The sequence below is a fragment of the Rhipicephalus sanguineus genome, chromosome 6, assembly GCF_013339695.2.
Source record: "Rhipicephalus sanguineus isolate Rsan-2018 chromosome 6, BIME_Rsan_1.4, whole genome shotgun sequence".
Lineage (NCBI taxonomy): Eukaryota > Metazoa > Arthropoda > Arachnida > Ixodida > Ixodidae > Rhipicephalus > Rhipicephalus sanguineus.
The window spans coordinates 32630117-32643998 of NC_051181.1; the positions used below are offsets into that span (position 1 = coordinate 32630117).

At 44.7% G+C, this 13882-nt stretch overlaps 1 long non-coding RNA gene across 1 annotated transcript; it reads left to right on the forward strand.

Annotated features, from left to right (window-relative positions):
• The first annotated feature begins 2966 nt into the window (after positions 1–2966).
• LOC119397809 (uncharacterized) lies at positions 2967–13611 on the forward strand. Its single transcript, XR_005184605.2, has 3 exons — positions 2967–3046; positions 11089–11204; positions 13333–13611. It is a non-coding gene; the product is annotated as an uncharacterized LOC119397809 (long non-coding RNA).
• Positions 13612–13882: the final 271 nt, after the last annotated feature.

Consider the following 13882-nt stretch of genomic DNA (forward strand, 5'->3'; position numbering starts at 1 on the left):
TAACAGACAATAATGATCGGCGGGAAACATCGGGAAACATCGGCGCACATTGCATGCTTCGCCCCTCCACAGGTTTCATGTTAGTGGAGCTGAAACACCCTTCGCTACATGCCTCGCCCCTCCCCAAATTTTTCTTTTTGAAAGTCATCCAGCGCCCGTCGCGTCGTTTCCTTCTGCGTGCTTGTGTTGAAGGTTGAGCGCTAGATATCTTTCAGAAATAGAAACGCCGAAGAAGGCACCGAGTGAATCCCGAATATTTGGGTTGATAAATTCCCAAGTATAACTACCTGAAGAAGGAACCAAATGGGTTTCGAATCTTTCGGGCTAATGAATTTTTTATTTGGTTGGAGGCAATTTCAAGGTACTAACCAGCTACTACAGCCAAATAAGCAATTCTGTCGAAGTGTGTCGCTTAATCCTCACTCTGTCGAGTGTCTGTTGTGTATTTTTCAATGTTTTTCTAGTTTGCTAAAACCAAAATTTTATCGCCGTTCATTCTGACTACGTCAAAGAAAAATTACAAGAGACTTGAGTGCGTCGTTTTCCGATTGTTGGGAAGGAGAGGAAAGACAATGACATTAAAAGGAAATGTCATTCTGTTAGGTTGATTTTTTTTCTAACTTGGCTCTTACTGAGCTGGTGCGGAGAAGCAAGACATTTATACTGCATTACACTATTGTTCATGTAACTAGGTGCAGGAAAGTAATTCGTATTGCTAGAGCTAGATCTTAACATTCCTTTTAACAAATAGAGAGTAGACGAGGGTTTTGGAGATGTACAAAAGAGTGTATCATCTTAAAAGTAATGTTTCGAGGCTTTATTGCCGTTTTAACTTCCCGATATCATGCAAATAATATTGATAGCGCAAGGCTCTCAGTATATGATCATGGAAAATATACTTTTTAGTTATTTATTGATTCTGCAACCCCTACCGGGGTTTCAGCAGTGTGGGATACAATACATGAAAGAAAATACAACACAATGGTACTCAAAATATATGTACATGCAGAGGTTACAGTAATAAAACACTAGAGAAACAACAAATGCACGTTCAGTTAGTAAAGAACGCATTAATCAAATGTGCAAATGAGACAGAGGAACAGGCAACACAGATATCATACAGACAGTCACTATGAGAAAACAACAACTATGTTTCAGCCATCAAGAAGGGATGAAAATGCTGACAAACAATCTGCTTGAACAATGTAGCTGCTCAGGTTATTCCAGTCTCTGACTTTTTGTGGAAAAAAAAGACTATTTGAAAGAGTCATTATGGGAACGAAATGGTGTTATTTTAAGTTCATGCCTTTGGCGCGTTGAATAACCGGAAGAAAATGAAATCCACTCGCTAACGTCAGCGTTATAGTGCCCATTTACTAATTGATATAAATATTTTAGACGTGATGAGCGGTTTCTTTCGGATAGCGGGGTTAGGTTAGAGCGAGCGTGTAGTTCATTCACTGATCTGAGTCAAAAATAGTTGTAAATGAACTGTATGCCCAATTTTTGGACATTTTCAAGTTTCAGAATATTACCATTTGTGTAGGGGGCCCCATATTATAGTAAATTGATTAGCATTTCTCATGTAAAACAATGCCACATGGGTAAATGCCGATACGTTTCACAACTCAGATACTTTAATCTTCGAATAATGTTCGTGTTCGCCTTTTTTTGTACCGTTTGCTGGGCGCTGGTTCACCCATAAACTGTTCAGCTCCTTTTCTGCTTAGAGTGCTGTCTTCTTCACCGTTACACTACGTGACAAAACTGATGTCGCAAACTACGTGACCAAAAGTATAACTGAGTTTGCACATTTCAGGGAGGTGCGTTACAAGTCCTACAGCTTCCAGACAGGGAGTCTGAGATTACATTCAATATGAGTGAGTATATAGATTCTGCACTGTGATGCAAATTTCATCTTAATCTTCACAGGGCGATAGACTGGAATTGATCCATGGAAAAACATACTAATGTAACGAACAGGCTAGGTGGCGAATTGTAGTCACGCCTTTTCAAGAAGTTCCTGATAGAAACCCTCGCCGTAATTACTGTCCCACTAAATTGCCGATATAACCCGTGCACCTATTTTATGGAAAATAGCGGACACCCTTCAGAAAAAAAAATGCGGGATACGTTTTCCACGTATAATATCTGTGTGATTCACCGTAGGTGCATGGTGAAATTAAGGTACCGGTCCATATCCTTCACATGTATGGTACCTGCTATTCATAACTATTGTATAGTAGCTTTATGTACACACTCTCAATACATAACGTCGCTGGAGATATTGTGAGTCATAATATGACACCTGATAAAAAATTGAAAGGAAGAGCTTTGTTGCACAAGTTATTCCTCTCTTAAGAGTATAAAAAAGCAGCCAGAGGGACATGAAATGCAGTCAGCCATACGTTTGTTGATCATGATGTTATTCCTGTAAACTCGTTGTTCAATTCTTCTTCATCGGTTCCCCTGCACATTGATCCAACAAGCCTTTGTTTCTCGTGCATATAAGCGGCCACACATTTGGCCCGATATGTGTGAGATACACAGTTCAACTAAAGACGGCGCAAAGGAAGAAAACATACGTGAAACTCCTTGCTGATATTTGCCAGTGCGTGCAAAATTAATATTCTGAGAACTGTTTACTAGTCATCGTTACGACAGTAAATGCAACGACGTCGCTTGTGTGCAGACAAACATGCAGACGACAATTTATTACTATGAAATAGTGGTCTACATACAGAGATTATACCTGATGTGATGAAACGTGATGTCGAGAAAAGTGTTTCTTAAAAATAAAAAACAAGTTCATTCCACTTTATTCATCGTGCTCCATTGCTGCGTGCGCTGTTACAGGAAGAAATATTGGGCTGTGTTCAAAGTAAATGTTTTAAAGGTTCTTACGATATTTTAAAACTAAGCGTCAATGTGACTTAAAAATATTCTTTTTTTACATGAATATGACTTCAGGAACAAGGAAATAGAAGTCACCGTCGTCCTTGGTACCACGAAGCGCCGGATTGTGCAGACCCTTCCCCGAATGCTTGTAAGTTTATTTCTACTTAGATTTAATTATTGAATGAGTCCGCAAATCTATGCCAGGTCAAGTAAAAAACCGAGAGTCCATCCGTCACTTCAGGAAAATCGCTGAAAAGAACAAATCTTAAAGCAAAATAACATTTCCTAGTGGTGGTTGAGTTTGTAGCAAGGACAGTGCGTTCAAACGGCGAGTGTCTTACCGCCTGGGCTGCACATGCACTCTTGCAGAATGTTAATATATCTGAGTCATATAAGCACGTTGTACTCGCGATACAAAAACAAAGTAAAAAGAAACACTTTCCGAAAAGGTTTTCGGAGATATCACCTGAATATAGAACAGATGTCCCCTAAGACAACAAGCACAGCAAACATGGGGGCTTGTACACACCAGAAAAATTGTAAACTTGCGCAAGTGTAACGCCAAGAACTACAGCTAATTGAGCTAGTTAGTACGGATTCATGATAATAGAAAGGCGTTCAGACACAGACCCAAGAAAAAAAAATAAGAACAACAGAAACACCGTGTCTCTTGTCACCGCTCTCTTCTGCCCGTGTGTTCACGCCTACCTTCTTTTATCGATGTAATGCCAAGCATGCATGCCGATTATCGCGTGATTGGTTTTTTTTGTTGTTGGAGACGCTTACCAACGCTAGAAAGAAAAGAAAAAAGAACTGGAGATTGTTTCGTTCCGCCAAGCAACGTAGTATTGCGCGAAAACACATTCGAAAGCCTCGTTACGCAATGCTTGTTGAGTACACAGCGCCAAAGGGGTTGTCGATAAGGTCGCCCTGGCAGATCTTGGTCGCCTCCGACGCGCTCGCCAGTCGTTGAATTGGGCAGCGAAAAACTTTGAGGGTAGGCTATCCAAATTTAGTGATTGGGCGTAGTGCATTTTGACGATGGCGAAGTCTATTTTAGGCGTGGGTGAATTCAAATTTCGAATTGGCCGAAGCCAGTTTTGGGATTGGGGCCACCCAAGTTTGGTGGAAGGCCGAGGTAATTTAGGGAATGGGTTTGGACTTCGGTCAACTCAATTCCTAATTCGGCAAAGTCAATTTTGAGAGTGAGCCAATGCAGTGTCGATGACAACTTGACCGAATTTCGGGCACTGGCCATCTAAATTCTCACCCGAGCACAACTAGACTTATCGAATGCGAAATTCGCTCAAGTCATTCCAAGGTCAAATTTCAGGTGGGCTACGACATTTCCTAGACATGCCACCGTACTGTTATATTGCTGTTACACTGTACAGGTGTATTACAAAATTTTACATTGCTTGTTCCGTTGCCATTCCTTCGCTGAGTCCAGTTGAAGCTTCGTGCTCTTTCGTGGCACGCGCTAAATCTGGATAGCGAGAATTGATGTGCCTTGCGCTGAAAGAATGAAGCCGTACCGATACCGCCGAAGACAACGTCCCAGGGAAGTCCGCGGCCATAGACTCTCGTGTGGTAAATCTTTGCGCTTAGGACTAGAGACAGCTGCCAAAGAAAATTCGACCGGGGATTTCTCTGCATTCACATCTACTCAGCAGATCACAGAACGACGCGTTATTGTCTGATATGACACCGACGCTTCAAGGCTTCTGAATGGGGGATTTCTCCTCTATATTTAGTAGAAAGCGTTAGCGATTGTGCGGCCTCATCATGACCTCTTGCACAAGGAGCGCCTCCTTAAACGGGAACTGTACCGCCCCTCATGCTTGGGAAAAAGAAATGGACGACGCTTGAGCTTCGCCTTCGAGAGTAGAACGCGATAGCTTATATGGGGCCATGTGCACATCGCCTTCAATTGTGCTGCAGGGAAAGGAACGCTTGTGCGCGCAGCATTCGTCGTTTCAAACTATCCTAGAATGCCTACTGCAAGTGCAGTTGCGAAGTGTCCGCTACGCTATAATCCTTCCTTTTGCAAATTGGCGAAGTGCCCCCTACGCGTCCGTAAGGTGACACGCGCACCTGCGATGCTGCGCGCTTTGTAATGGGTGGGCAGCCTTGAACCGCCCATTCGCTGTGCAGCCCACATGTTTTGACGTCTGGGGCGACTCTACGATTCTGTCACGCAGTGTTACATGCGTTAAGGAAACTCCTCCCAGTACATGACAATATTTCAGCGTTTTTTTACAAAGCAGTTTCAAGCACTGGCGGGGCTCCTCGGTAGAACACCCGCTTGGCCTGCAGAAGGCCTGGGTTAGATCTCACTCAAACGATATTAGATGTGGAAGCATCTTATAGCGGAGTTCAATCCAGTGGTGGTGGTGCGGCGTGACCACCCTTACTGCGCATGGCGGAAGCCCTCTCCACACACCTCATCTCCCTCTCCACTTCCCATTACCCCCTCCCCTTTCCCCTCCTCGCTCCCCTTTCCCTCCCCCTCCCCGTCTCTCTTCCCTGTCCTCCCCTTCCCTGTTTCTCCTCCCCCTCTCCCATTTCCCCTCTCCACTTCCCTCTCCACTCCCCCTCTGAAACGCGGGCTCTACATGCAGAACGCTGCTTCGCATCGCCTCATGGTCCCCTTTAGCGGGAGATGGTGTGGTTTTTTATTTATTTATTTATTTATTTATTTATTTATTTGTTATTATTTATTTATTATTATTTATTTATTATTTATTGAGTCTATCTTCGAAGTTTCGCTCACCGAACACGACGATTTTTCGCTCACAAGACCAAAGACGCCGACACCGACACCACAATTTCTGCGAAACGAGCTCTTTGACGCTATGCGCTAACACATGCTGCGGGAAGTAGACGCTGTTGTGAACAGCTCAGCCAATCTTGCAGAGCTGTGACGCAAGGATAGTTCACGAGCGGAGTGCGAAGTCGCTGCTGTCTGATACGTTCTTTCTTCATATAAACTCTTTCTTCATGTAATCTCTTCGGAGGGCTGTCATACAAAAAATTTTTTCGTCATACGACAGATCGCTGCTATTGGCCGATAACTGACATACACCAAGAGCGGCGTGTGGACCATATGGGCTTCTTGCCACGGGGTGCCGTTCGTACAAGGAAGTCTTTTTATTAGAAAGTATTTTTTCAACATGCTGTTTTCTTGTTTAAGTAGCTGAGCTGATATTTTTTGTGATGGCGGCTCACTGATGGCCATATACGAGAGAGCAGGAAGACGAACAATGAAAATTTGAGAAGGAAGCTGCATTTGTGAGGCAGCCTTGTACACCGAAATACTTTATAGAAAAATTTGCTACCAGTTCCCACGATGTGGAAGCCGTCAGACAGCGAAACGTCGGAGGGCATGTCTCGACTCGATGTCGTGCGATGCTTCGCTTGTATTTGCGAGTTGCAGCGCGTCGAAATAACTGAAACTTCTTGTGCATTGTACCCGCAGTTCGTTTGACGAGCTTTCCTACTTTTTGAAGCGTGTATTGGCGAAGACGCTTTCCAGGTCCTTGATTTTCAGGTAACCGTGCCTCGACACCAACGGAGAGGGGGGTCTATTGCACTTACACTTGCGGACGGCTCTCTTTGAACTGCCCGCCCCCGCCATGGTGGTCTAGTGGTTATGGCGCTCGACTGCTGACCCGAAGGTCGCGGGATGAATCCAGGCCCGCGGCGGCTGCATTTCGATGGAGGCGACAATGTTTGAGGCCCGTGTAATTAGATTTAGGTGCACGTTAAAGGACCCCAGGTGGTCGAAATTTCCGGAGCCCTCACTACGGCGTCGCTCATAATCATATCGTGGTTTTGCGACGTTAAACCCCAATATTGTTATATCTTTGCACTGCCCATTTAGCGCCACGGCTGCGATGAGGGCGCTGGTGGCGGTGTTTTTCGCAGCGCCGCCTGCGCAGAGTCTGTACCCCCTTGGTGGCTCTCGTTACCCCCCTTGCCGGCTGCTCGTAAGCTCGTGTTGGCACCTGCCAAACGACCAGCGACGTCTCTAGCGCTCGGCCTCTCGGCCGCACCTCAGCTGCTCAATGAACGTGACAGTGTCGGAGCGAGAATGACCACCGCACACGCACGCGTGACTCACTACAATAAGAGAAGGGCTAGTGGCCCACGTGGCCAATTCGCCTTCGCATTCGTATTCTTAACATAAATTCACGTTGGGCAAGCGTGGGTGTAGAGCCCTGTGATTATGTCACGTGTCTTCGAACCGTGAGGACCAGGTTCAAACCTCACCTTGCCAAGAAAACTTGTTTTTTATTTATTTCATTATTCAGATATACTCTCTGCGGTCGATCACGCGAGTTTAAGCGAACGCCACAGGGTCCGCACGAGACAGCTTCGCTATAAAAGATATTGTCACGTGATCGTGACGGCGAAGAAAGCGAAAGTCGGGCTGGTAAAGAAGCTGTTTATTGGGCAAACTTGGTGCCTAGAAAATAAAAAGTCAAAGTACAAGCAATACACCTGCAAGTTGGTAGCGACGATCACAGTCGGCGGACCGTCGGAAATCTGATCGTCGGGTGGAACGCTTGGGCCTTTATACATGTCTTACATCGAACCTTCCAGCGTTATCGCTGGTGCTTGTGTTGGCTGGTAGAATAAACTATAGTTACCCGTGTCCCGTACGTAATCTTAACAGAATAGTCTGAAACAATCGTGAAAGCTTTCAACATTGCTGCGCGGCCTTCGACGTGTGGTGGTAACAATTTTTGTGGCTGAATGAAGACCTACCGCATTAAGACAAGAAATGAGGGTGCGTGACAGTGTTATGATAGTACGGCCCACGAGCACAGTAGCCCTCATAATGCCATAATAGTTCAAAAAACTGACGTTACTGATTCAAGGGAAACCAGTAGAGCTAAACAGCAGCATAAAAAGTTCGCTTTTGCGGCCGTACACAGCGCAGCATTCCCATCACGTAGCGTGGTGCATACGTTTGTCCCGAAGGGCGACAGCATGCCGGTCGTGCGCCAGCAAAAGCAGTCTGCAGTTACAGAAAGGCTCTCAACAGCTGCTGTGAGCCGCTGCGTATTTGACTGCGGTGCAGTGTCAGGCCAGGTAAATAAGACCAGGCAAGGAAATAGCCGACGAATGATGCGTGTTTAAGTCATTGCGCTAAACCAAGCGATGCCATGTTCACGGAGAGTGCGCTAAACTGAGATAGCCAACTAATTATATGCCCACATTACCATACAACTATTCAGTGAAATGTCGGATATACCATAAAGTACATTGTTAATTATTTTGTTACATTTAAAATTATAAATATTAGAAAAGATTTCCATTCTAATTTAGTTTTCATTATGTGCTCACCTCACCTATTCGCGCTTCAGTCGTGTAACGCAGTGCGTCGTTGTCTCTGGCAATAGGTCTTTCACCGCTTTTGTTTCAAACTTTCGCGACCGATATGAATTGACTTTGGAAAATAATTGAACATTTTCGGCTCTGGTCTTTCTTTCTATTCAGCAAGAACGCTCAGTTCCAATTAAACTCCGGAGATAATAGGTAGGTGGTCGAAAAGGTACGAACCTGCAGATTACACGGTTGTAGAAAAAAAGTTATGATTAAAATACATTATTAGTCATCTGCTAAAGTTGGCGCGTACTTATCAGCTTTGCGAATGAAACATATGCCCGTTCTCTATGCCCCAAATAGATTTTTGAAGCCGTGTTGTGAAACTGTACCTAAAGAGCAGCAGGTCTTTCAGCAATTAGGGAAGAGGCAAAGCCTTGGGGTTAAGGGGCGTATTTCAATACTGGGCGGGTTTGCCCTCCTCCAACTTCTGCGTCCAACACAGTCTGGGCAGCTCCGACTTTTTCCCTTAAAAAAAAGTTGATTCTACTTTACCTTGCTTCGAATTTTTCGTGTCTTTGTCAGTTGGCTTCCGACAGCACCAAATCTGGGCGTATTCTGGAGATGGCGCAGTACCGGCGCTCGTGTTTTGACACATTTTCCAGTACAGGGTTAGATTGCACGCTTTAGCCAATTGTATGAACACTTGACAGCGGCGGGCAGGTAGGCGCGGCAAAGAAGCACAGGTCCGTGGGATGCGTTGCATTCATAGACGCATACTCAGTATACCTGGACAAAACGTGTATTAGAAGAAAAAGTACAAGACTAATACAAGAGGGAAACACCGATTCTTTGCAAACTGCCCACTACTTGTTCTTTGCAAACATCCCACTACGAATCCATTACCGATCCATTACTTCACCGACCATAAGGCCATTATAATGAAGGGGGAACGGAAGCCACCTTTGCAAACTGCCCACTACTTCGTCTTTGCAAACATCCCACTACGATCCATCACCGATCCATTAACTTCACCGACCATAAAGCCGTTATAATGAAGGGGGAGACGGAAGCCACCTTTGCAAACTGCCCACTACTTCGTCCTTTGCAAACATTCCACTATGATCCCATCACCGACAATTACTTCACACCGACCATAAAGCCATATAATGAAGGGGGAACAGGAAGCCACCTTTGCAAACTGCCCACTACTCCGTCTTTGCAAACATCCCACTACGATCCATCACCGATCCATTACTTCACCGACATAAAGCCGTTTAATGAAGGGGAACGGAAGCCACCTTTGCAAACTGCCCACTACTTCGTCTTTGCAAACATCCCACTACGATCCATCACCGATCCATTACTTCACCGACCATAAAGCCATTATAATGAAGGGGGAACGGAAGCCAACTTTGAAAACTGCCCACTACTTCGTCTTTGCAAACATCCCACTACGATCCATCACCGATCCATTACTTCACCGACCATAAAGCCATTATAATGAAGGGGAACGGAAGCCACCTTTGCAAACTGCCCACTACTTCGTCTTTGCAAACATCCCACTACGATCCATCACCGATCCATTACTTCACCGACCATAAAGCAATTAAAATGAAGGGGGAACGGAAGCCACCTTTGCAAACTGCCCACTACTCCGTCTTTGCAAATATCCCACTACGATCCATCACCGATCCATTACTTCACCGACCATAAAGCCGTTTTAATGAAGGGGGAACGGAAGCCACCTTTGCAAACTGCCCACTACTTCGTCTTTGCAAACATCCCATTATGACCCATCACCGATCCATCACTTCACCGACCATAAAGCCGTTATAATGAATGGAGAACGGAAGCCACGTCTAGCTACCACTTACGATTAATAAAATTTCTTGTATAAATATATATAGTGTTTGTCACGTCTTTGATGATGTACTGGGCTATCGCTTTGATTACTGCTGGGCGAAACCACTGAAGGTTTCACGGTGTAACCATGATTGCTTTAGGAGCATCGCCCAAGCTCTTCATCATTCACCCGTGGATATGCTGGGAAGTACTTTTTATGACGATACGGCAAAAATCGCTATTCTGAAAACGCTAGTGCAAATGTTTATACGTATATAAGTATTATTTATTACCATACAAATCTGAAAGCATCGATATTCGCCAAGGCACTTGCATAAAACACCCGACCAGAAACAGAAGCAAAGCGAACGAACACCAGGCTATAGATATGATGGACAATTCCCCTTCATTTAGGGCTGACGAGCGTATACGTAAAGCTTCGCTAGATCCCGGAGTTCGTGCATGAAGAATTCGAGCGCAGTTGTAGGCCAAGCAAGACCCAGCAGTTTTTGTTTAGGAATGCGAGCCCGAACGCCGCCAAGACACTGAATGGCCTTTGTGACATCCTTTGCCGAGGCATTCAATATCTGAGCTGGCCAACAAGTCAGCAGGGATGAGCGCCAATCAATTTTTATGCTCTAACTCACTAACGGAATGGCGAAACCTTAGGATTAAGTTCCTTTTAGCGGGACCGCACAAGTATAGGGCACAGTGAACCTAATTTTTTGCCGTACATCAGCGACTATTTACGAAGAAATGCCTTATAGAGGCATTGCTTTACATTGCTGCTGTATTGATGCTTAATACGTTACAGAATTTCTATAATATCGGGCTCTAGTCATATTGTTATGATGGCGTGTCCCTTTTGTCTTGACTATTTTTCGTGTAAAGAAACCCGTCCATGTACATTTACTACTGGACCAACTGCGAAAGATTGCAGATAATAGGTGCATTGAACGCAGTGAACTAATGCGTGGAGAGAAACACAAGGTGCGCATACTTTCTCTTTCGCAGGGATCGGACCTCATTACATACTTTTCTGGCCACGTCAGCATGTGGCTGGGCGTTTCCCTGCTTCAGCTTGCTGACATTCTCAGCAAAGTCTACAAGAAGTTCTGTTCGCTGAGAGAGTAAGTGATGAGCTACTGTTCCATCGTTCGCCAGGAGGCACCTCTTCATTCGATAAACACTTAATTATCGTGTAGGTGTTTTGCGTAGGCTTGTAGAAAGGTCTCTCTTTAGCGCCTTTAGCCTACAATTTCTAAGTCTTACAACATTGAAGCTGTGCTCACTACGTCGGTATGCTAGTGCACTTCAAGCTTTGAAGCCATATTGGCGGCGAGAACATACGAAGTCGCCATTACCGGAAGCGCTTGGGTACGTAGAACGAGGGATACCGCGGCGCACTGCTCATAACCTTGCTGCCGGCGTTCGTAAAGCACAGCATGGGTGCCGTCCTGCAGAGATTTAGAGATGCCGTCAAAACAAATGAAGTTATTACAATTGATACCAACATTTGTGGGCACCAGTATATTGAACACTTGGGGCCTGTTGATAAAGCAGTAAGAAAACTAGCACACAATCACGATGCAGACAAGGGCACCACCACGGCGCTCAACTTTCAACTTTATTAAATATCCATCAGCATACAAATATGGTTACAAGCATATCATTGCACATGTAACTGCCAAAACATTCGGCAGATCCCACGCGTTGTGGGAATACGGTTTCATGCGAAGCTATCAGCGAGTACTTCTGTGCTGTATTTCATGGCTTTGAGCCATGAAAATACAGGTGGATCGACATGTTTTTGTAGAGGGTATTAGCTTTGTGCACATCGTGGGCTTACCAGGCACGTCCGACAACACTGGCGTTTAAAGGTGCGACGTACGGTCAGCCCTCACGTTAGAGTACATGCGTCAGTATTATCGAAACTAAGTGCACGTGTGCAGCCATGTGAATATCATACGTAAGTTTCGTTGATGTATTCCTCCGGGGTCGACGATGCTCAATATAGCTTGCTGAATCATAGGAATAAAAATGTAATGTTTATTAGACTGCTATAAAAGCAGGGCCAACGCTGGAACACAGACTTAATCACAGGCCACAGACGTTAACCACAAACGCGTATATCGTAGAAGTACATACGTAGCGTTTATTTGCTTTCTTGTAAAATTAGATAGACAGCACCACAACCACAATTTGACGTTGCACCGACATTACGCCTGCATAGGCTGTTTTTCCAAACCCATTTATAGCCCTGGCGTGGTTTTGTGGTAGAATACCTGATTGTCACGCAGCATGCATGGTTCGATTACTGCTGGGATCCTAATTTTTATTCCTCCCATTCGTCGGGTCACGCTGCCGATGTCGGTTTTCTTGACGCTCTCACATTTAAATTACCAATCTCTGTTCTCGCCATTCCTGGGTAGATATAAACTGTCAATCACATGTGGCGCATACCCATACACCGCGGCCCGTGGTAAACGGGTATGTGCCACACGTGTTTGGAGGAAAGGGTTTGACGACGTACACAACAGGATTTACACGTTATTCATGTCATGACCCGACAGTCATATTTTACAAATCGTCTTACCCTCCCATGCCAATTTTGGTCTACACCAAGTTAAAGAGGCGATCATGAGAGCACCGATCATGAGGACAGACAGACAGACAGACAGACAGACAGACAGACAGACAGACAGACAGACAGACAGACAGACAGACAGACAGACAGACAGACAGACAGACATAAGATAGATAGATAGATAGATAGATAGATAGATAGATAGATAGATAGATAGATAGATAGATAGATAGATAGATAGATAGATAGATAGATAGATAGATAGATAGATAGATAGATAGATAGATAGATAGATAGATAGATAGATAGATAGAAATGCTCAAAGTGCCGAAGGTTCGCTAAGACCTGCTTCGCATTAATACGTCCCCTGGCGGATACGTTTTTTGTGTGGGCAGAACAGCCAACAGCTACATGGGTGAACAATTCTGTGCAGATCAGAAGTAAAATAATTATACAACTGCTTGTATTTGGCTTCCACGAGCTTCCCTTGCAAGGCTGAGTTCTCCCTCTCTTTCCAGCAAGATATATATAATGCCCCTAGCTTTCGCCTGTTCCTGTAACTTCACTACATCCTGCGATACTGAGTCTGTGAGGCAAATGTTTTCAAAATTTATGTCACTGAATTTCCCCGCTGTCGCCATCAGTAATCTGGTCTCTCTCTTTCTTTTCAGATCTGCGGCCTCGATGCCGTTTTAAAGGACAACACGGGAGAACTGTTGAGTGGGAACGAAGTTTGGGAGTGAATGACATCGTTTGTTCGCATATCTGGTTTCAAAAAAGTTGAAGATTCACTTTAACTTTATTAGTTCACATAACACCTACTTGACAAAGCAAAGTAAATGCCTGCAAGAAGCAGAAATCTCGTTAATATAATGCGTTAACATATCCCACCCTCTGTAACTACTGCTGCTTTCAATAACATGATGAGGTCCACACATATGCCTGACCTACAGCACATTCTAAATAAAATGCTTGTGAGCGCAAACACGGTGTGCTGCCTTAAAACTCCTTTTGTTTCACTAGGATAGGGCCTCGCATGCTTCAAGGCCCAGTACTGACCTTCTGAAATGATTAACCCGCATTGTGCGCCGCCAGCATTGCTGACTCCAAGACGAAATAACATTTTCAACGTACTCCTGAGAGTGCCATTATATATGGCGACGTGATGACATTAACTGAAAATTTCCTCCAAATCTGCTGTGGGTGACATCAAAATGATGC